Here is a 25,084-nt window from a genome sequence, read left to right as displayed (position 1 = left end):
AGTTTTCACAGGAAAAAGCAAAAAAGAGGTAATACATTAAGTGGACACGTGGCACAGCAGGAAAGATCAGCAACATAAAAACAGGAGGTTTGAAAGGTTAGCAGGGGATGGGGAAAATATCCAACAAGGTGGAATAGAGGGATTCAGAAAGAGGTACAGGAAGGCTACTGGGAGAATGGAGATGTTGGGGAAGATGGAAACAACAAGGCAAAGGCTAAGAGGACAGGCGAAGGGCACACAACAGGACTTGGGGAGGAGAAGGCAAAGTTAAGAATGGAAATGGGGAGGAGCATGGGAACGATGCTAAAAATACTAAGAGTAGATGACAGAACGAAGATCAAAACAAGAGAAAGGTTCAGAGAAGCTTAAGACAGCAACACAAAGACATCAACAGTTAACTAAGTGTGTATTCTGACTCACCGTGAGCAATACCACAGGAGATCTACTAGGACATGTATCTATGTGTTAGATACAAAACAATCTTCAAGTGCCATGTGCTACTGAGCTGAAGCGTGAAATGGACAAGCACATTCCAATTTGCAAAGTTCCCTGACCAAATAAACTCTGAATGACCTAAAGTTCGGTTTACTTAACACTCAAGACTTTGTGGCCTTCAAGGCCTGCCCTTATACAACGTTTTATCCAACTTACCAAAGGCAATACCACAGGAGATCGGTTAGTATGTGCCTATATGTGTTGATTGGCATAAATTTTGTATTCGTAAAGTGGAACAAATCAGAATTCTCTAACTCAAAGTGAAGAAAATCTCCCCATGAACAAAAACTGAACTAATCAAAATGACTCAAAATATATTTTTGCAAATTTTTCAGTCATTATTTTTTCTTCAGCCAGCTCACTATACAGAAAATAGTTTTGTATCATCATGAAACATTATTGTGAGACTATGTAATTTTTTAACGTGTAAATTTACATATAAAATTGTACCTTCAATAACATTTTTAGTTGGAGGCCTCAGTCTCCCTGAAAAGCCAACAGATGGAGTTGATATCCTTCCTAAAGCTATTCACTGTAACTGAGGAGTTAACAGTTAACTACACCTGTGTTTGCAATAACTAGCATACTACAATCTGACTGTGTGCACAGTGTAAAATCTCCTAGCATACATCTATCAAATTCTGTGCAACAACTCAAAAGTGTGCTGTTCCTTGGGTTTTTAACAATTAGGCGTTAGTTTCTCCAAATGGTTTCAAAAGAAGCTGGAACATGAACTTTGTAAGATCTTCTGAGATAAGCTTTGCCAGGAAACATTTTGAAGTGATCATTTTTACTACACGCAACGGGGATTTCTAAAAAATATTTTCTAATTTATTCTAAATGGTTACAACATCTAACTTTATACTGAATACCAAAAGGACAATTGTTCATATAAACAGACTTAGCTCTGGTTCACTGTGAGCTCTACACCATGGGAGATTTGACATTTATATTGCATGCTATATTTTATTCCTCCAATTAAATTTTCCTTTCTATGCTTTGATCCTTACCATTTCCACATGGCTTCAGTTTCTCTCAAGTTATTCATGTTTATTTTTCTGCCTCTGCATTTCTAACTTCCAGTTTATTTACCCCCTCCCCTTTTTTCTGATCTTCATTACTTGCAATTCTGAACAGAAGTTGAATCAACTGAGGAAAACAATAACAAATCAAGAATACAATTTCTATTCTGCAGATGAGCTTGCAATTTTATTACCAGAAAGGCTTGTGAACATAATAGCATTTTCCTAATCTATTAAAATGCCTTGTCTTCAATGCTATTATACAATATTTAATAGCAACAAGTCAATTAAATCTGTTGCGATTTCATAATAAAAATATCCAACTGTTATAGCAGATTTTATGCAGATCAGCTAGTTATTCTGAATTCAGAACATTTCAATTAAATTGCTATTACTACTGTTACACTACTCTATTTTCCACTTAGGAAGCAGATAACTGTCGAGATTGCCCTATAAGAATTGCATGGGAGGCAAAACATGCCTGCTCCTGGTAGTCATAGCAACACTGGCGCCTCATAGCCAAATCATTTACAGGGAGAAGCTGCTCAAAGGGAAAGAGACTCTCGTGAGATTTGTGGAGTCTCAGTGCCAGCTCAAATCTAGAGTTTTGTAATAACATAAACAAAGTAAACTTGCAGTGCAAGCTGTCAGTTGAAATATTCAGTACTTGTACTCTGGTCCTTGTGCTCATGGGAAACGCTGCTCAAGTGGAGACCTTTCATGAACACCACTCTCTTTTAAGAGTTTCTGGATACCGCTGGTCCCTATTGGAACGCCAACAGAAAAACATCACTTGTTTCCCACATCTCTGACTTCTGATCAACAAAGATTTTGGTTCCCAATGCCGCTGAGATCAGGGAGGTCGGGTTTTTTGTTCTGTAATGTGCGGTTGCAGTGCCTCGAGGTCAAGGGGGTGGGGGAAGAGAAATCAAGTGAACCGCATTTTGAAGGAAGGTTGCCAGGAAGGTCTGTGTTACAACTTAAGGGTCTTGTCTTATATATTCTTTTAGATAGCGGTGCAAGTCACTCCTGTAAGCGGTCTGAGCATCTTGCGTTTAGGGAGTGTGCCCGTACTGCACAACATCGATAGCATAACCCAGAGATGTTAAAAATTATATCTCCTTGCAATCTGAACTGAAATTCATGCCTTTTGCACATGTTTCTTAAATCTTTTCAAAGCTAGATTGAGGAAACAAGGTGAGATGAGGCCAGATTTAATTCATTAAACCACGTTATTTCACAGCAATTGAACATACAGAGCAACCGTTATGATCAGGATCACTTTCATTCAGTTCAACTTGTCTTTGCATAATAATACAAAATAATAAACATGCTACACTTCCTGGCATCAGTAGGTCATATTGCTTGACAAAACAAAATAATTCCCGCATTCTTGTCTTTGTTGGGCCTGACTGCTTCAATGTTTTGTGTTAAAAACCTGACCAACCAAGCAGCCTTTGCTGGACCTGACTGCCTGTATCTGTCATTGTTTAAAACAAATCATTCTTCGTTCACAGCTAGAACGAAAGGCCTGCCAGGACACCGGGACCAGATATTTCCCAACACAATAGGTGTATGGTGTTTATTGATTAATGACACAAGCTAATTAATCACTTAATGTGTACAGTCCTTGGGGAAAATAACTTCCATGAATATATTAACTACATTCTGTTTAGATGTATTGTTAAAAACCAGCAGCATATAGTGACACCACAAGTCCCAGTCAGAATAGAGATGATTGGGTAATTCCCCATCAATCACGCCTGCATTGCTTTCAGTCACTGGCTTGATTTTACGCACATAACTTGTATTACGTAACTATCCTCCACTCACTGCATTTTGCTGGAGAAATAATCCCGCTTTTCCAATATAATCGGGAGACTGCTATAGTTTCGGTCATGAGTTCTGTTTGCTGTAGGGCGTAGGGCTCTGTTTAAACAGACTCTGTTCGCTGAAAGTCCTGCCCTAAGTCTACCCACCCCCCGGTCTCTAACTCATTGGCTGACAAAGTGGTATCAATACTCAGTGTTAAAAACCCAACATGAAAAATAACTTTTTCCAAATCCTTAGTGGAAAAATGGTCCAAAATATTTCAAGTGCAACAGTCTGACTGAGACAAATTAAAAAGGGTCTACAAATGCTAAAACAGCAAACCAACTAGAACATGCATGAACACAAACAAATCTGGCCCCTTTATTTCTGCCAGTTATTGTATTACTGACCGTACTGTACTTGCAGCAACCTCTCACTTGTTTGCTCATAGAGTGTGCATTACAAATGGAGGTAAGAGTACAAAGCTGACTAATTATGTGGAGGACTGCACCAAAATTCAGGAAAACATAAACAGGCTTGCAGAGTGCATAAATGGCAAATGAAATTCAATACAGCAAAGTGTGAGTTGGTTCATTTTGGTAGGAGGAATAAGGAGGCCACTTATTCCTTGGAAGGTAAGAAACGAAATAAGATAGAGAAGAATACAGATACATAAATTGTTAAAAGTAGCAAATGAAGTTGATAAGGCTATAAAGAGTGCAAACAAAGTGCAGGGGTTAATTTCTAGAGGAACAGAATACAAAAGCAGGGAGGTATTGTTAAATTTATACAGAACCTTGGTTAGGCCACATTTGGAGTACTGTGTGTAATTCTGGTCTCCGTACTACAACAAGGATATTGGAGCACTAGAAAAGTGCAGAAATGATTTAGAAGGATGTTACCAGATTGAGAGGAAGCAACTATCAAGACATATTGAGCAGGCTGGGGCCCTTTTCTCTGGAAAAGAGAACACTAAGAGGAGACCTGATAGAGGTCTTCAAAATTATGAAGGGGTTTGACATGGCGGATATGTGGGCGAGTCCAGAACAAGGAGGAAATGAATAGAAGACTGCCATCAAAAGATCAAATATAGTTAGGAGGAATTCCTTTACACATAGAGTGGTGATGAACCAGCTGCCACGTGGAGTGGTTGAAGCAGATAGCCATGACACATATACAGGGAGGTTTGTGGTATACATGATGGAGAAAGGAACAGAGGGCCACAGGGACAGAGAGAGATAATTAAGAGTGGTAGGAAGCCCGTGTGGAGTATAAACACTGGCATACATCAGTTGGGCTGAATGGCCTGTTTCGGTGCTATAGATTCTATGTACTTCTGAATTAAGAGTAGACAGTACTGAAATTCTTTGGAGGGAATTAAAGTGCATTACAAATCCAGTGTTTAGACAACTCAGATCCTATCCATATAAATTCTACTGAATTTCACTGAGTAATTGGCAAATTCCATTTCATTGAGTAATCAGCAAATTCCTTTCTATTTCTCACAAAAATGGTACATAAGATATGAAACATAAGGAGTTGCTATTCAGAGAAAAATAATGGTGTAAATATTTACAACGTAAAGCATTTTTTCTATTAGACATTCTACACCACTATTACAAAACATTCTTCTCTGCAAAGAAATTCTACACCGACATCATGCAACTAAACTGTTAAAGGCTATTCTTTATTCTTATACATGGTCCTGAAAGCAGCAATAAAACTCTGGAAAAGGAGACAAATTTTCCCGAATAGATCAGTGGGCTGTTCAGAAACTCAGCCAAAGTTGCACATATTACTCATCATTGCATTGTTCCATGGCATGCAACGAATTGTTTGCTCATGTGTACTAAAATAGAATATTTATACAGCTTTTCAGAACCTCATTTACCATTACAGCAAAGTCTTAGCAGCAACTCCACTAAGCAAAAAACAGCAGCTCCCAGTCAGTTTAGAAAAGCACCTAACAGAAAAAACAATGCAACAAACAAACTACATGGATTTCGCTTATTCATAGCACCTAACAGAACATTTTGTCCGCAAAGAGGTGGTTCCAAATAGCATTGTGAAAAATTCAAGGTGATGGGAACACCCCCCACTCTCCTTCAAATCCTACTTATATGAAAATACAAAAAAGGATAAGAAGCCCACCTGTTCCATCAAGTTCACCCCGTACAGGCCTGGTGCAGCCCCGTAAACCAATGACCCCCACTTCAGTCACATTATCTCCTGGAAGAGGCAAAAACAGAAAAAAAACAACCTGTGGCCAATTTAAGAAAACACTCTGGACAATTTCTCTCCAATCCCCTAAGGCAATCAAGCAATCTCCAGTAGGCGACGGTAACTCCGTTTCCAACTACTTGGTAACCTACCTTTTATTATTTGAAATATAGAGCAACTGCAATTTATCCAGAGAAACACATCATCGGTGATCAACCATAAAGATTGCTGAGTTACTCAGTTATATTTTAGAACAAAAACCTCTAGCTCTTAACTTTCAAGTTGCCAGAACTGTCAAAAAGAGTTCCATCAGCCTTGCATAAAACAGCTCATGTGCATCTCCTGCCAATTTCAATAAGAAATGAAAATTCAAGAAACATACCATGGTCTGTTAATTTAATATCAGCTAGCACATTAAATGAATCTGACCAGCCCACTCTTTAAAAACACACAGCACCTGCATGCAATATGAAGTGATCTCTACAGGGAGACAGAAGCATTTGCCCTAAGGCAACAGCAATTCACAAATAAAATTTGACTGCTTAAATGTAAAAAAAAGTCATTTCTTTGAAGCAATTGTGAAATTGGAAGAAAAAGAATTTTAGAAACATAGCACTATATTTTATTTGCTGAAGCAAACAAAAGCACCAATCTACAGGAATACATACAAGTGTGTGAATTATATACACACACACACACACACAAACATCATTTAATTTACCATGTTCATGCAGTCATGTCATTTCTGCCTTTTTGATAAGACAATATCTTCATGTTCCATCAAGCCTCTACACCATATTTACCAAAACATATTGGGCAGTTTACATGCAAAATGTTTGTGCGGCTGTATTTTTGGCTAACTTCGGATGCCTGTGTTTGAAATGGTGCAACTAGCAGGTAGTCCCTTTAAAGGAAAAGGAAAAGGAACATAAAATGTGCAATAATCGAAGTTCAAAAATAATTCTGAGCTCCTAAAGCCACTGATGGATACATTTGCTATCATAAACCACAAAAACAAAGCTTGAGCACTTCATAACAGCCATTTGAACTCCAAGCTGATATACTCATCAATCCATAACTTTTTAAATACAGACTATGCAATTGGTAGGGTCATTTCCATTTTCCAAGACTTTTTTTGGCTAGTATGTATGGCAGAAGGCATTACATGGTGTAGCACTTAACCATATACACAGTATATTTCTATATCCATACACACAAGCTCTCCCATAGCATTGCACCCAGTAACCTCAAACTCACTGGAGACAAAAAAAATCACATCAATAAAAAGAGTAAAATTCCAGCTAAAGTGAAATATGCAATTACTCAGTAATAGGAGCATTTGAATCAAGCTCTTGCTCAGATCACATGCATAAAAATTATCCACCCATTCAATAAACTCAGGCGTGCAATTCTTCTCCTGGCTCACATTTGCTTCCAATAGGAGTGCCTTTTGCTCTACCTCATAAGTGTCAGCAGTTTGAATCTATCTCACAACCTTTAAGCAAATAGCATTTAACCTTTCTATCACCTAAAGACAGGTGAAATTATTGGCTTCAAAATCCAACTTTTTTTTTCAAAACTGAACTATTAGCTTGAAGTCTCGATCTTCCAGCCCTCCCCAGGCTGTGCTCTCTCACTCTCTACCTCAGTTTAATAATTTTTTGGTTATGGGACCATAAAACAACAGCTACTACAGGTCTATAATTAAGAAACTATCTTTCTTATATACACACACACACACACACACACACACACAGTCCATTTTTAAAGAAAAGTCAATATAAGCTTCAGGAATATGTGAAATGATTTTAACTTAGAGCCGGGAACTCAGGTGGAACCCAGAAGTCAAGTGTGCGTCTTTAAATCTGCAATTGCAACTCGATTGCAGGCAATTATCTTTGCTTCCACGTTTCACATCTCCAAGTTACGCAGCGGGCCGAGTGCGCAACCGAATGACATGATTTAAAGCCCACTATTTAGGGGGCCGGTCCAAGAATGGATTTTGGAGGAGAAAGAGGAGTCCAGGAAAGCAACGGTTGCCCCTAGATTTAATGATGTCTCCCTGGATGTACTGCTGGCTGCAGTGAGATCCAGGAGGGAGGTAATGTTTTCAATGGTTGGAGGAAGAAACCTGGCTCTGAAACCAAAAATGCTTGGCTGGAAGTGGCAGAAGAAGTGAGCAGCAGGAGCATGGTGCCCAGCTCTTGGGTTCAGTGCAGGAAGCATTTTAATGACCTAACCAGATCAGGAAAGTGAGTACAGTTGCTGATTCACCCACATCCTGTGTTCAACACACCACCTCCCAAACCCCCCTGTGCTGGCATGCCTACCCCATCACATAACTCCTCACACCCACTTAAGTGTCAGCAGTAGCAACCATCCTTCACATTCTATGCACTTCCTTACCTCCCCATTTATGCACGCACCACTGCCACTCACCCCAATCCTGATGCAATGCGATGCACCTGTCTGATAGTCACCCTCTGATGCATCCATTTCATTGTCAGCCTCACCCAAAACAAAGCATCCATCAGGTGAATATGTCACCTTCTGTTTTTTCTCCCCTTGTAGGAGAAGAAAGCGCAAAATACAAGGGAGAGGAGGAGGAAGACTGGAGGTGGAGCACCATAGATAGTCCAGCTGACAGATGCAGAGGAGCAGGCCATGGAGATAAGTCGCATTGTTACGTGCCTATCCATCGAAGATGGAGAGACTGGCAATCTGCAGATGGTCGGTGACAGAACTTTAACACATTTCACACACATGAAGAATTGATTTTATCAATGACGTAACTGTGCCAGATCTCAGTATGGTCATTGGAAAGATTGTCGCTTTTGCGATGTATCATTAGTATCGCTTTCTGTTGCCTTCCAGGGCCTTCATGAGGAATCAGCAGAAATGGAAGAAGGCGATTCCTCAGAGGAGCTCATTCCTTCTGAGGGTGCATCATCACAGGACATACAGCCGTGCATCTGATGCTGGCACTTCGGTGGGTCCTGTTAGACAGTTAATTGGGTTGTCACCTGGTGATTCACCACTCGCAAGTAAGCACGAGCAGGCACTGGTGACACGGGCAGCTGTGGAGAGTCCGGGTCGGGGCGCACACTCTTCTCCAAGCTCTGCTCAGCTGGACATGGATGCTGAGCCTTGGGGACCATCATTGAGAAGGAGAATGATAGAGATACAGCGGCAACTTTGTGAGGTAATGGAGAAAGTGCCACGCACACTCTCCAGAAGAGCGGAGAGGATGGAGGAGTCCAACTCCATCACAAATGGATTAGTGGCGCAGATAAGTGCGAGAATGTCTGCGATGGAGAGAATGGTAGCCTCCATTGAGCTTCATGCATGGCTCTCAAATGAGTCTACGTAGGCTATGACAACGGCTGTTCGAACTCTGGATGCCAACATGTCTGCCGTCTTAAGCAGCCAGACAGATACTTTAGCCGTGGCCTTACAAACTGGCATATCTGCTCACCAACCTGCCGGCCAGCAGAGTGGTGGGAGTGATGTTGCGCTGGCCCGGGAGAGAGATGATGGCGAAAGGGGACATGGAAGTGGGGACTCCGCTCAAAGCGCTCCCATATCTCACCCATTGGCCCTCATTCAGTACCCACAATGCTGCCACCTCTCCCGATGGCCAAGTCCGAGTGGAGCAGTCTTTAGTGGGGCCCTCACGGGCTCCAAAACCCAGCGATCGTAGGCAGAGAGCACCTCGGCATTCAGAGCAGGGATCTGAGCAACCTGCCACTACCTCTGCTGAACCACAGGGGATGCACCACATAGAAGCGGTCGAAAGAAAAAGGCTAAGCAATTGTAATTCACCAAGGGTGTGTACAAGGGTGTTTGACAAGCTGTCATGTTGCTAATTTATATATATTTTGTTAGGGCACATTAAATTTAATTATCATCACTACTGCAACATCTTGGCCATTATTAAGACCCTTTTGTGAATTCACCCTTTCATGTGCTTCATGAATGCCATGACATGATGCCATCCATTAAGCTCTTGTGCAATGGATGTAGGCGTGGTTGAAGGACTGTTTTGTGTGGAGATGGGGTGGGGGTGGTAGTTGGTGGTTGTGGTTGTTCCAGGCGGCCTGAGTATTTCAAAGTCTTCAAATTTGCACATTTCATTATGAGAATCTGTTGGAGATGAAGGCACCCCTGGCAGCAATGTGTGCAGCTGCTCTAGCGATGGGCTTGCCATCTTCACTTTTTTCATCCTCCTCAGATGTACTGTGGAATAGATCCATTGCGCCTCCCTCCCCACCCCCATCCTGATGTTGTCAGTTTTTGCTGAATTAGCCTTTTAAATATCAGCCTGCCAGCTTTCAGGGACTTCCAGGTTTCTGTTGTGCGCACGCATCCAAACGGCCTGGATTGAACCCGGAAAGGGGCACGTTGGAGCTGGGATGCGGTCCCACTCCAAAAACTATTTTTACTGCCCGCCCGTTCTTGGGAGTTAAAACTACCCCCATGTTTTCTAGCTTTTCTTCTATTTTAAAACAACAGAGCAGGAATTGTGAGAAGATGAGGAAAAAAATTCCATCAGAGCAACTGACTGAATGGTACTGATGCATCCCGGGAAATCAGGTACACTGCGTATGCTCAGACCATGCTATCCAAATGCAGCTCACAGCATCACAGCTCTGGGCAAAAATATCAAAAACTAGCCCAGGTTTTTGGGAAAGGCTGAAGCCATCAAGCAAAGCAACTCTGGAATTATTAAACATTACAACAGTCAATTCAGTGGATAAATTTAAATCAAATTATTGTGATATATGTAATTTTATGAATTTATTTTGTGCAACAGTAATTTCAGTTACTGAGAAAGTCATGGTGGATTAAGATGAAAAATTTACAGAAAGCATTTTAAGCAATAGTGGAGATACAGGAATTTACAATAGTAAAAAATTGACAGAAAAGTGTGACAAAGACTTAACAGGAGGTGCATGACGATACAACATTTTTTGCAAGCACAGGTTTTATATATGGATACATGGTTTGTCATCTTAATTCAAAAATGCTTAATTCAAAATGTCTCTTAATTCAAATTCATCATGCAAAAACTGGCTCTTGTGCTGTTTTATTTAAATTGCTTAATTTAAATTACTGGATAATTTGAATTTTTTCCCCAAGCTAACAAAAAACTTGAAATTAACAGAAGCAGAATATTGTTTTTTATTAATCCTGCCCATAAAACACACCAGGAATAGTAGAATTGAGGTACTCTTGGCTCACAACAACAATAGCAGCTAAAATCACCTCTCAAATCAGTTCTAAAGGGAGTAGAGACAAGCAATGTATAATAAACCATACAGTATTCACCTCAATTCTAAAAGAAAGTTTGTTAGATTGTATTTGTAACAAACTGTAATTGTGGTCATTTTCTTCAATGCTGCTTTGAATGCAAATTGCACAAAATATTGGCTTTGTACGATGTGTGAACTTTTGTGGAGACATTCCAAATGGTAAGCGGCTTCAGAGAATAATGCCGAGTGCAAAATATGCACTAAAATATGCCCTTTTAAAACTGCCTAAATTCTAATGAATTCATTGGAATTTTTGAAATCTTTTAGACTGTTAATAAGTAACCTATGATTCTGCTATTTTCAATTGATTTTCTTGTAAGAAGAGCACAAAGTGTATTAGACTGAATGATGACTGAAAACCTCACTAACAAGCACATGATAATTTTCATAGCAAACTCTGAGGAAATCAGCGGTGGTGCTTCTTGCCGAAATTGATATTTTTGTGTATCAAAATTGACCACAAATCCCATCAGCTCTTAATAGAATTTGGTAAGATCATCTATGAAAACTGCATGAATGCCACCAGGAGATTTTTGCATTGCTATGCTATTCCTCACAACTACAACAATATCATACACTAAGCTTCTACTGCATGCTGCCCTTCACAGGACAATGACACCAAACAACAAACCAGTGGGCAAGAAATAATTACAATTGAGCACCTGTGCGTGTCAAAAAAAATGCACTCTCATTTCCTGGATTTGGTGTGAACAATTGAGTCTAACCTGCACTGAACGCTGATTCCCCACAGACATTTGATCATCATAATATAAATCACTTCTGACATTGGGAAAAATAATTTGAAATGTTTGGAAATGGTGTATTACCTGACAAATGGAGTGTTGAAATTAAGGTCAATTTACTTTAGCGATCCCATATTCTGACTATCTTACCCACATGAAAATAAATAGAATTATGCCAGGTTCTTGTTACGAAGTCTACTGTAGCTTATTAATGCACAATGTTGAGAATGTTATCTTTCAGAAATAAAAAAATATGCCATAACAAAAACAATGTTTCAATCCTTTCCTCCAATTCTCAGAAATTAGATTTTAAACCTTTGTAAGTTATTCTCTTAAGCAACCTTTGTCATGAGAAAATTTCCTTTGACTAGGCAGCAGGAAATTGAATTTCAAAGCTCAGGGCAGCTCAAAGTAATAAATAGAGGATGGTTTCACTTTTATAGTTTAAAGCGTTCTAGAAAATTAACAAATTGTAAGGAAAAATTCAGTTTAAGCTCAAGGTTACAACAGGTCATAATTTCATATTGTGCTATCAGACAAGGATATTAAATTTTCAAAAAATATCATCTCAAGTCTAATTTTCTCAGTTGATTACAGCAAGACTTTGTAGTCTGCCAAATTTATCTGGGAGATTTGGAATATATTGGGAAATTATCTTGATTCAATGTAGTGCATAAAGCTTTTAAGCTGTTGATGCTTTAGTGTGTCTGTCAAGCCTACTTTGTGATGACATATGCTATTTGTAATTAGAACTATTGTTAATAAACTGGCATTGCAGCTGTTAGATGTTTCTCAGCACAGACTTCGACAACAATTTACAATGGCTAACCCGAGGTGGAATATTTCGCTACACTCATTGAAAGAATATTACACTCTTTGTTGGGGCACCATGTTGTAGCATCAGTGCACAGGGAATGGTTGCTCTATTTGTCCACATCAGCTGCATTTGGAAGCTTCAAAAATGAGCTGACAACTTAAAAGCAGTAAGCTGCTACCTAGTGAGTAAGTGCTAACCAGGTACCAATGTCCCTTTCAGCAGGATGGAAGATAAGCAGAGATTATTCCACAGAAAAATGGAAAGCATTGTGGAATTTGATCCCAAAACATGAGCAACAATCCCAGGGGAAGAATTGTTCTGATTATTATAAATACATTCAGAAAGAACATGTTTTCAATATTGCTACCCATCATGGCCAGACAAACAATTTCCTCCCCCACCCTGTAATAGAAACTAAATATGACTTAGAGATACTATAATCCAGTGTCTAATTATAAAATGGACAGAATTGGGGACTACAATCCCCAGAATACTAATAAAAATTCCAAGGTAACAATGGAATTTGACTTTTTCAGTCATCTAAAAGCATTGGCCCTAAATACAGGTTAATAGATTTCTAGGGAACAGGCTGCAAGGTCACGTCTACTATCATATCAAAGTACAGGAGTTCAACAGTATGCATTAAGATTTTTTTTTAAAAAGACATTGGTGCTCCTTTACTGAAAATGGCAGAAAAAAATTTCCATATTTTTTCTGAAATATCTTCCCTGAATGTATTACCTTCTATACAAGTAATTAAGACAAGTAGGAATAACTTTTGACTGAGTCATCTTACAAAAACTATTTTAAAGAAGGAAAACCAATGATGTTGTGGTAGATTTTCCTCTGGACACCTTGAACTGTCACTATTATTTTCATATTAAAAGGACAGGTAAAACAGAAAAAAAATTTAAGTTCAACCCCTCTCAATAAAAACAACACATGATTATTTGTAACCTTCTCAATGTTTTCTTTAAATAAATTAATCCATGCCACTTAGATAAATGTTTCAAAATAGCTTCCTGAACTCACCACCTTGGGTTCACAGCCACTGCAAATACAGGACACTTAAATCTTAGCTTTAAAAATATAATTTAAGTGAAAAAGCAAAAGCATTTTATTACTAAGTCACCTTTAGTCAATTCCCATTTTTACAAATACTGTCTCTGCTGATCAGTTTTGTCACCAGGCTTTTTGGTACATTGGTACCAATTCATTAAAGAACAATAAAAAGTCACAAGACAGTAGTCAATGGTAACTTTCAAGAGGGAATTGGATAAGTACTTGAAGGGAAAAAAATTACAGGGCTATGGGGAAAGAGCAGGGGAATGGAACTAATTGGCTAGTTCTTTCAAAGTGCCAGTACAGGCACGATGGGCTGAATGGCCTCCTCCTATGCTGTACCTACTTTGATACTATGAATATAGACTACAACAGTTGTTTGATATGCTTATTGTGTGATGTTTTTATAACAAATACAAAAATCTAATCCTGTTGTGATTATATTTTTTCAAAGGTCTCCATCAAAATGGATGTGGTATTGGATTTACAAAGATGGTTATCAATACGTGCAAAAGCAAAGATTATTTTGATCAGGAATTAGTTAAGATAAAGGCTTTCTCTGAAATGGGGCTGAATCAACCGTATGGATTTAAAATGCTAATGTATGTATTCAGCAGCCTACAGCTTTCCAGACATAATTGACTGTTGCACATAAAATATAAGATATAGTCCACTATTCATGATTTTCGGGATCAATAAGTTAGACATTTACTCATCACCCAACTAGGCTGTCAACTTCTATGTTCTATACTCTTGAAATTCGATGCCAAAACAATACTTCAAAGTTTGAACAAAATATATATTTAAAATATTAAGAATCTGCAGTACTAAGCAAAACTTTTTCGGGTCATTGCTGAAAAGCAGCTTGGTGAAAGGAGGTTATTCTCCATGTACTGTGCAGGAGGTAGAAGTTAAGGAGATTACTTTATGATTAAAGACATATTGGAAATCTTACATAAATTCCAGTAAGCAAGTTACTACAACCAGGGTTAAGTGTTGCACAAAAAAAAACACTTGGATGTAATTTCAAATCATAAGATGTTGTCCACTTACAGGTCATCTAAATGAGAAAAACATGTTTGGAAAGCTCAAACTATAACAGCTCTTAGTTTATAATCTTAATTGCTCCCTACAGTAAAAGACCTGTCACCATCAGTTCTTCACCCTAGCTCAAAATACCCTCTAGACACAAATTTGGAAGGGGAAAAAAATCATTAATGTAATGTAATGTACTGTTTTTAACACAGTATTTCACATGCCTGCCATTAGTCTTTACTGAACTCTTAGTGACAACACTGCTCATTATTCACTCATTCAGCACTGAATTATTTTTTGTTCTCAAGTTACTCTCACATGGGATTTTACAATGATATATATTTTAAATTTTCTAACCATTCCATATTTTCTGAACACTACGAAGTAAAACACAAGTCACTCAGCCTTTCACATGTTGGAGAAACATCATCCAAAATAGCAAGTCAGCGAGACAGTCTGTTTTAATTTTGACTAAACTGAAGCAGTATCTATTGTTGCAAAGCTGCAATATTCATGGCCACTGGTTTGCATTTTTCATGAAAAATATTCCCAAAGACACTGGAATCCCATGCAATAAAAATGGAATTTGAATTATTCAATTATAAGCCAGTCACCCTGATTACAAACTCTGACATACTGAATGTGCCGAGTTCGTACAGCTGCCACCTTTTTGCTATGCAAGACAACACAGGCTCTATGTTGTAGTACGATTTTCCACCAAAAATAGTTATTTGTAGCATGCCTTTGATCCAAGGAACAAACGAAATGTAATCAAAACTGACCAATTTTCAACATATCAGTAATTTTACAAAAAACATTTAGAGTATAAACCAGAATTGTGGAACCACGATAAGTGGTTCTTACTGTTCACAATATACTTACTCAAGGAAACTCTGCCCACTGGAAAAAAATAAGCAAATTAAGTTTTGAGCAGAAAGCAGACAAAACTATTACAGAAAGCACCCTGATGATTCAGCAGCTGACCTACACGGAATAGAATGATCCAAAATTCAATTCTGAGTCAGTGTTCAGTCAGTTATCTCGGCCTGGGCAACAGCACAGATGCCACAATTAGCCTCAGTGCCTCTCGGAGTTCCCACTCCTGACTGCGACCCAGTGAGCCTTGCTTCAAATATTCACCCGATGTGAAGCAATCACTGCCAAGACTCACACCTGAATAAAGGCTATATGGGCAAGGTACCTGAGACTCCTTTGGAACTGCAACCCAGGAAGGAGCCAATGTCTTCAGGGGAGGAGGGGAGAAGGGGAGAAAACTGGTGCACAAATAAAAGTTACTGCAAAATTTCAATAAAAAACAAGGATAGCCTACTTTGGAATTTTGAGATTAATGGAATACCATTTGGATGGGGCGGGGAAGGCAGGATGAACTAATGATACAATTTCGCACATCTGTGAGCTTGCAGCCAATCTTCCCATTGGAATCATTGTTACAACTTTTTTTTTAAAAAAACCTAATAACATACTAATTGCAAGGCCCAATCTAGAGTGGATGGGATAAAATTTATAACAAGAATTACTCCATTTAGGAAGCTGTAGGGAACCAATGCTCATCAAGATACTGGCACAGAACATCAGCTCCTACTACACCTCAGCCTTACCCTTAACAAAACTGTCTGTACTCACCAAGCATTGTTCTGTGAATTATAAATGCGATTTCATTTCGAGGATTTCATTTTCACATCGTTCACCTGACGAAGGAGGAAGCCTCCGAAAGCTTGTGAATTTAAAATAAAATTGCTGGACTATAACTTGGTGTTGTAAAATTGTTTACAATTGTCAACCCCAGTCCATCACCGGCATCTCCACATCTTAACAAAATGAGTTTTGGAAGCTCCAATTTCAGTTCTGGGTTCATACTATTTGATCACAAGAACCTTTTCAAGATTTGGTTAAAAATAACAATTCTTCTAGAAAGAGACTAAAACTCAAAAACTGTACATTCAAGTGAAGTTGTCACAGAGAGCAAAACAAAAAGATGTGCAGTTATACATATCTCAAGTCTCTTACAAACATCTCAAGCGCTTCAGATACATAAACTACTTTGCAGGACGGTGACTTATGTAAACAAACGTGGCAGCCATTTGCACACAAGTTCCCATACATATCAACAAAATGAATGACCAGTTAATGCATTTTCTGCTAATGGTGAGATGAATGTTGCGACAAGCCTATTCTTCAAATAGTGCCGCTGGAGCTTTCATAGACAGTTCTTGAGTATTTTTCCTTTTCCTTAAAGAAAAAGTGCATAAATAAATTTGAAGCTACTGTACAGTTTACCACCTAGTGGCTACAGAAATACATATTGGCGTTCTAGGGTACTTAGTATGTCGCGCGCAAGCACTGACAGTACACTATTTGCGGGGTGGGAGAGAGAGAGGATGATTTTAATTGCAAATATGATACTGCGCATTGCCCTTTGTGATGCAACGGAGGAGGGGGCAAAAAAGAGGCCCTTTGCAACCCCCCTGTGACTTGTTTGATGGGTAGTCTCAGTCTATGCAAGAGAGGCCTGGGTTGTGTGGGTCCCAAGAAAGGCTAAATGAGGAGGCAAGAACATATTATCTTGATATATTGTGCTGTAATAGCGGTAGTTGTTAAGATCTGCATGCATACTTCTCCCCATTCTTCCAGTTATCTGTTGGTCTCACTTCAAGGCTTCTTTAAGGCTTTTTGTACACCTTGGAACTGGAAGCAACCAAGTTCGAGTGTGAAAATATGTTTTGCAGGGATTTACCAGGGGTGCAGGTACTGTTCCAGGTGGTCAGGTCACAGAGTTTTTCATGCATATCATGAAGGGACGAGACAGAGAAAAACTGTTCCCATTGGCAGAAGGGTCGAGAACCAAAGGACACAGGTTTAAGGTGACTGGCAAAAGAACCAAAGGCGGCATGAGGAAAAACTTGTTTACACAGCGAGTGGTTATGATCTGGAATGCACTGCCTGAAAGGGTGGTGGAGGCAGATTCAATCATGGCTTTCAAAGGGGAATTGGATAAGTAATTGGAGGGAAAAAATGTGCAGGGCTACGAGGAAAAGGCAGGTGAGCGGGACTAGCTGGATTGCTCTTGCAGAGAGCCGGCATTTGCTCGACGAGACGAATGGCCTCCTTCTGTGCTGTAATCATTCTATGATTCTATATGTTTAGGTGCAAATGTTTAATTTTGATGTAGCAGACTCAGTCATAAGTGAGGTGGAATTTATCTGCCATTTGTTGAAATATCAAAACCTGGTCTCTGGCCACCAGCTGATCTACTATGGTTATGCCTTTGTCGAGCTAAATTTGGAATCCACCAATGGCAAATGCCTCAGAGTTCTCCATTCTGCCGGATTGGTGAAGGAACCAATAGGCCCAATCGATTTTTAAGGAGCTACAGGTAGTATGCAGGTGGGTAGTGTTTCCACTTTATCGGGTGTTGCTGAGCCAGTCAACCTTTTGTAGAGGCCTATGATGGGTAGGCTATATACACCTAGGCCTCCACAGCCAGCAATGGGTTATAGGGACAGGCATAGCTCTTGGCCATAATTCCCTGGAATTGGAAGACCCAATAGTAGTGCCTGAAGTTGGGATGGCTGACCCCGCCCCCATATTGTGAGCTGATGGCATCTGAGTTGTGCCGAGATTCTTCAAATCCAGAAATGCAGTGTTCAGGTATCTAGTCTCATTGGGACTTTGAACAGCAGCATCTGAATGAGCTAGACTCAGGGGAGTACATTAATTTTTATCTTGTTTCCCCTGTCTATGAACAATATGGGTAGGTTGTATCCCCTAATTGGGTCACCATGCACGCGGGCTGTGCAAACACGTTTTTGTACAGGTTTTTGGATTTTACATTACATTACCAACAGGTATTTGATGCTGTCTCCTTATCCAAAGGGATCTATCTCAGACATATGTTTGGGGAGTGATATACAAGGGTTGCTTCTATACAGTATGGCAACACCAGCATACAGTGATAGTGTATTCTGTTCCTCCATCCGCTATTTCATTAATGTCGAAGCTCACTCCGATCATTGCCGCAAGAGGGTCGATGACCAGAGTAAAGAGGGAGGGAGCACGGGGGCATTCTTGCTTAGCCTCACTTTGAAGAGGGAACACTGGGGAGCTGAAACTGTGGTGCACACAATGGGTGCAAGGTTGCAGTAAAGGATTTTAATCCATTTTTGAAATGTTTCACTGAAAGCCATTCGTCAGATTACAGCAAGAAGGAACTCCCATTCCACTCGGTCAAAAGCCTTTTCTCAGTCTAGAGTGTTTAAGAGCAGGGGCGTTGGTGCTTTTGTAGTGGTGCACTGTGCTGAAGAAGCATCTGGTATTGCCCCTCACATAGTGGCCCCATATGAAGTTAGTTTGGTCATCATGCACCAGAGCAGGGGGGTCTATCTAATGGCCAGCACCTTGGCCCTTGTTTTGCAGTAAGCATTGAGTAGCAATTGGCTGTAGGGGAAACAGAGGGTGGGATCTTTGTCTTTTTTGTCCATTAATGTGGTCGAGACTATCATGAAAGTTTGTCGACTGTCATAAGATTTCATTTAAAGAGACTTCCCAGATTGTCCTTCGACTTATATTTAACCTTGGTGTCAAAGGAGCTTTTCTGCTCCCACTGATGAGAGCTCACCTCTGTCTTGCATCAGATCAGACTCACTCATTACACTCTGGCTGATGACTTTTGTGCCTGGTTTCTATCTCCAATACCCTTTGATCCAGGTCCCTCTAGCCTACAGTACTCTGCACCTCTTGGCAAAGCAGAAGACAATGATAATGTCTTGAATGTCTCATCTGAAGGACAGCCCTCTGTCATGTCACATTCCCTCACTGTACTGTTAGTCTAGAATATGTGCTCAATTCCGAAAATGGAGCTTAAGCCCACAAGCTTCTGCACCAGAGGCAAGAGTACTGCCAACTGAGCCAAGCTAACATATACTCCGGATGAATTCAAACATTACTTTAAACTACAAAAATATATTCTATGTCTTCATGAACTTTCATTCAGTACAAAAGGCTAAGCAATTTACCTTGCAATGAAAAACCGGGAGTTTGGGACATGAACATTATTCATACTTGTCCAGAAATAGGGTGAATAAACCTAAGGCCAGTCTCCTCACAGCACAAAAAATACTCTGATAGGTTTGAAGAATAGAGAAAAAGCAAAATCTATCCAAAAGGAAACGAGTCTAGCCATAAAGTACATTTACTTATTTAAAAAAGTGCTTTTTCTTAAAAAAAATTATGAACACGGAACTGTTCATTAGTGATGCTGTGCTACTTGTGACTGAATTAACTAAGCGATTGGGAGGGTCAGAAAGGAAGATTTGAGTGTAATCGTGCTTTCACATACCAATGTTTGATTTGGATGATTGAATATTTGGAATCAGCGTAATGGTGATTGTGTCCAAAATTGGTAAATCTACAGATTTCTCAATGAGTAAAGCACAAAGCATCCACCAAACTACTTTACAAAAATGGTGTTCTGTGTCTGGTTAATTCTATTCTTCAATGCAGATTGGGAAATTATATTAATGTGCAGTAGAGCTTCTGCTACTTCAGCTTGGGAACATTGAGTACTTGTTCAGCCTCCTTCCCCAAAAATGTTCAGACAAGATGGGGTCCAGGTTCAATCTCTGGATTGTACTGAGTTAGCTGATTTTAGACAAGCTAATTGTAGAAGCTCTAAATTTAACCACAGGGTTAGCGGGTAAAAAAAACGAAAGCTTCCTCTTGATGAAAGTGTGGACATTAAATAGAGTTTCTTAGATCCGTTATTAGTGATCAGGAACACTGCTAACTGAAAATAATTCAGATTCTATTTTTATTACTTGGAATTCTGGGATTCTGAGCAGAATTTGGGGAATGACATTGCACAATTCCATTTATTTATAATTAGGGCCATTGGTTTCTTTTGGCTTATGGTGAGTGAAGTCAAAATTTCACATTTATTGCAAGGGATCTCAACCCACGCTTTAGGGGTCATATTCCATGATTCCATCCATTTCTCATGAAAACTGCAAATCATGATCACTCTCTATGCTCATTCTCCCTTTCTGGAACACACCAACTTTTGCACATAAGTGGCTGAACAAGTACTCAACATTCCAAAGCTGAAGTAGCAGAAGCTCTACTGCACATTAAAAGAATTTCCCATTCTGCACTGAAGAATAGAATTAACCAGACACAGAACACCATTTTAATAAAGTAGCTTGGTGGATGCTTTGTGCTTTACTCACTGAGAAATCTGTAGATTTACCAATTTTGGACACAATCACCATTGCCCTGATTCCAAATATTCAGTCATCCAAATCAAACATTGGTATGTGAAAGCACTATTACATTCAAATCTTCCTTTCTAACCCTCCCAATCGCTTAGTTAATTCAGTCACAAGTAGCACAGCATCACTAATGAATAGTTCCATGTTCAATCCCTAGGCCATGTAATGATGTGGAGATGCCGGTGATGGACTGGGGTTGACAATTGTAAACAATTTTACAACACCAAGTTATAGTCCAGCATTTACCTGAGGAAGGAGGAAGCCTCCGAAAGCTTGTGAAGTTAAAATAAAATTGCTGGACTATAACTTGGTGTTGTAAAATTGTTTACAATAGGCCATGTAAAGCAACCTTTTCCCAGCTGGGTGCTATAATTGGCCTCAGTGGCCCTGAATTGGGAGTAGGGGGAAAAGAGGAGTATAAATCATCCAGGTTTCTTGCTTCTGATCACTTTCTAGCGATTCATGCTTTAAGTATACGCATAATGGCTGGGTTGACAGTGATGCCGCCTGCAGTCTGACAAAGGTTCATTGGTGGCCTAATAGCCACGTGGGCGAGGTACTGGCATCAAGAGTCACAAGCCAACTCGGCAGGGAAGTAGTGAGGAGAAAAAAAGTTATCAGAGAAATAAATCATGGAAAAATTCCTTCTTCTCCATTTATAAAGCTTTCTTGGAAAACCCATCACATCAGTTAAACACAGAAAAGTCTCATTATTTGAAACTTGCACGATCTATTCTAATAAAGTATCAGGATTAAATACACAGTAGTGTATAAATAGTATTTTTTTATTGCTGATGCTTGACTAATTAAAACATGAAAATATTTCCTTCAAAACAGTTTATTCCCCAAATTACTCAGTACAACTGATGTCTGACTGTATCCTCAAAACACAAAATCAACACAAGAGTCAGCACAACACAATATTTCATTGCAAGTGAATACTTCTTTCTCCTTCCCAAAAATGTAACTGAAGTTTATGCTATCCCTACATTCTTGCAATTTGACAGGACACTACGTCCATGACAGCCCAAAATAATAAATATTGCATCATTGTCATTGGTAACTCCGAATAAATAAATGGACAGGACAGTCTATTAAGGCTACGTTTCCTCTTGCAATTGGGATTCCAGTAATTAAAAAGACAACCCAATGATGCAACTAACCATTCTAAAAATTATATATGAATCTTAACCATATAAATTCGTATGTAGCATAATGATCCCGTTAGACATCTAGAAAATAGTCATCAGTTTACACTCACTCCAAGGCATCTCAAATTCAGATCAGACGCATACAGCATCTGCAGCAATCAGGCCACATTCTTAAGATCATATTGTATGTTGAATGCAACATACCCCTCTTTGTTGTAATACACAGTGTAAATGATTGTGAACCCTCTTATTACCTCATCTGCATGCAGCTGTGGTTCATGTGGCTTTGAACTGAACTCTTTGCAGCTGGAACGCAATCAATCTCCCCGGGAAATGGTGATGATGGTGAGGCTTGTGTGGTTGTGGAATTACAGCGAGCCACAGGTTTTTCCCCCGAGAGCTTTAATACTTGCAGCAAATCCGCTAACCCGCCCTTGCAGAAACGACTGATAAGTACAGAAGAGACGGAGCCCGGCTAGATGAAAGGCTGCACATGAAGAGCGCTGGCTCCCTTCATCCTATAGTACATGCATCGCCATCCCAGATCTGGGGCAGCCTCAGTCTGAAACGATCCCACAACTACACCATCGAAGGGGATGGGGGTGGTGGTTGGGAGGAGGAGAGGAGGGGGGTGGGGGTGGTGAGCTGGCCGACCATGAGACTGCACGGTGCACAAATCAACTCCTAGTATTAACACAGCGGAGGCCACTGCTCCCACGTACAAGGAGAACTCTGCTTTGCCAGAAGTAAATATCCAAATAAACGCCGACGGCGACCGCAGAAATTACACATGTTCTCAGGGTCCCGAAGTGAATAACCGACCATTCAGAAAATGGCCGCCACAACGTTTGGTGGCGAACCCACTCCGGAAACGGAAAATGGCCGTCTGCCCCGCCCCCCCGCGGGCAAAAAAACGTCACGGGCTTGTCTGACCAATCCAGAGCGACCGGGAATAGCCCCGCGTGATCCAGAAAAAAAGATTTCGGCGTCTCTTTTTGTTTTTCAAAAAGAAACGGGGAAAGTAGCGCAGGCGCCGTGGACCGTGGGGCGCGAGCGGAGAGCGCGCGGCTGCTCTGAGGGGAGCCGCTCGGTCTCGGACTCCGACACAGGGTAACGGTTCTTTTTGAAAAAAAAATCTTTTTTTTTTACTTCACCTCTCCCGTAAGTGCCCCTGTTTACACGCGAGCGGCGATCGAAATGAACTTAACACCACATGCCCCACTCTCCCCTCCCCTCCACCAAATGCTGAATATCCACCTTTACCGCCCCGGGAAGACAGTCCAAATATTGTACAAGGAACCGGGCCCAAAACAGACCGAGGGGAAGAGGGCACCGCATCGTCGCCACAGTGCGTTCTGTTCTTAGTAACTGTCGCTCTGCACCCTCGGTGACTTAAAAGCAAAAGACTGCGATTGCTGGATAAAAACAAAGTGTTGGAAACACTCAGCAGCCTCTGCGGAACAGTCACTTAACCCCATTGGCTTCATTAGGACGGACTAGTTTTATTCTCTTGAAGGTTCCGCTGTTGAAACTTATATTCAGTGTGAGCATCTGCTGCGGTGACAAGACAACTTCATCTGGGAATCGGCTGTCAGTTCTCACCGCTGGTGTTTGCTGCTGCGACAGGTACAGGGGACGGGAACTACGTTTCTGGAGCACAAAGAGAGGAAAACACTGGAAAATAACCACAACGCATTGTCTCAACTGTGTCACAGTGCAAGGTGCAGTTGTCAGTCAGAAGCTCAATTGAAGCCGAATAATACCGGCAGCGAGACTGGATCGTCACCGTCCTCAACTCCAAACTCTAAATGAATGACACAGAATTACACTACATAGAATCGACACAGAAACAAGCCATTCGGCCCAACTGGTCTCTGCTGGCGTTTATGTTCCACACGAGCCTCCTCCCACCCCTCTTCATCTAACCCCGTCAACACATCCTTCTATTCCTTTCTCCCTCTTGAGCGTATCTAGTTTTCCTTTAAATGCATCTATGCTATTCGCCTCAACGACTCCTTGTAGCCAGTCCCAAATGCTCACCACTCTATGGGTAAAGAAGTTTCTCCTGAATTCCCTATTGGATTTATTGTTTGTTTGTTTATCGAGTTCAAACTCAATGCTGTTCAGTTTAATGAAGGGACATCTCCGCTACAAGAAGTTGTTGTTTGATCTTGCTGACTGGCCAGGGTTGGAACAAAATGCTGAGGCTTTGGAGTAAAACGAACTACTGGGAAAAAAAGATAGGTTAAACATGTCATCTACCTCTGACCATGTGGCGCTCCCACAGTACGACATTGTAGTGTCAAACTAAATTTTGTGAGTCTGGCTTAAACCCACAAGCTTCTGATTCAAAGACATAGACTTTATTTGAACTTTAAGTGCTGTGGGAAAATATAGTTTTAAAACCAAAATATTATCCTGAGTATTTTTATTTTGTTGGAACAATCAATGATTTCCTCACTCAACACACTATAAAATAAACAATGATACCAGTTACTGAATGTATGGGCTTGAATGCAAGTAATATTTTTCTGAGCTAGACCATGTAAAGCACTATCTGGTGTGTATGATCCTGGCACAGCTCCAAAGTCTGCATTGCTATTGCTTAATTAGCAGCAGCAGCTGAGAGAGGGAGAGGTCACAGAACAACAGAACCAAAAATGGCTCAAGAAAATCTATGTGAAGAATCTTTCCATGCCATAATGAATGGTGATTGAAATAAATGGTACACTGTAAAAGCAGCATAATGGCTGTAAGAAGGGCTACAGTTCAATACGAGCAATCCCATATTGAAAGTTATCAGTAATGGGAGCTGTCTGTTTGTGATAACACACATTATCGAAATGTGTACTGGGAAAAGTCTTCCGCTTTCCAAAGTTTGTATGATAATGAGTCACGTGTTCGGACATCGAGAGAACTCCCCTATTCTTTAAATAGGATCTTTTACATCCACCTGCGAAGGTAGACGGGACCTCGGATTAATGTCTTATCCGAAAGACGGCACCTCTGACAGTGCAATACTCCCTCAGTACTGCACTGAAGTGCCAGCGTAGATTATATGCTCAAGCCTCTGGGGTGGAACTTGAACCAACAACCTTCTGACTCAGAGGAGTGCTACCACTGAGCCAAAG

The 25,084-nt window shown here is 40.3% G+C and overlaps 1 protein-coding gene across 4 annotated transcripts in view; it reads right to left on the bottom strand.

Annotated features, from left to right (window-relative positions):
• The window catches only part of znf618 (zinc finger protein 618), a 69,733-nt gene extending 46,924 nt beyond the window's left edge, over positions 1 to 22,809 (bottom strand). For 3 of the 4 annotated variants that reach the window (XM_067969638.1, XM_067969640.1, XM_067969639.1), the window contains exon 1: positions 22,208 to 22,809. The gene's annotated coding sequence lies outside the window, so the exon portion shown is untranslated. The remainder of the gene's footprint in view (positions 1 to 22,207) is intronic. The other variant, XM_067969641.1, reaches the window with a different exon arrangement.
• Between the last annotated feature and the right edge of the window lie 2,275 nt (positions 22,810 to 25,084).

The sequence above is a fragment of the Heptranchias perlo genome, chromosome 31 (assembly GCF_035084215.1).
Source record: "Heptranchias perlo isolate sHepPer1 chromosome 31, sHepPer1.hap1, whole genome shotgun sequence".
Lineage (NCBI taxonomy): Eukaryota > Metazoa > Chordata > Chondrichthyes > Hexanchiformes > Hexanchidae > Heptranchias > Heptranchias perlo.
This window is presented reverse-complemented; position numbering and strand designations above follow the sequence as displayed.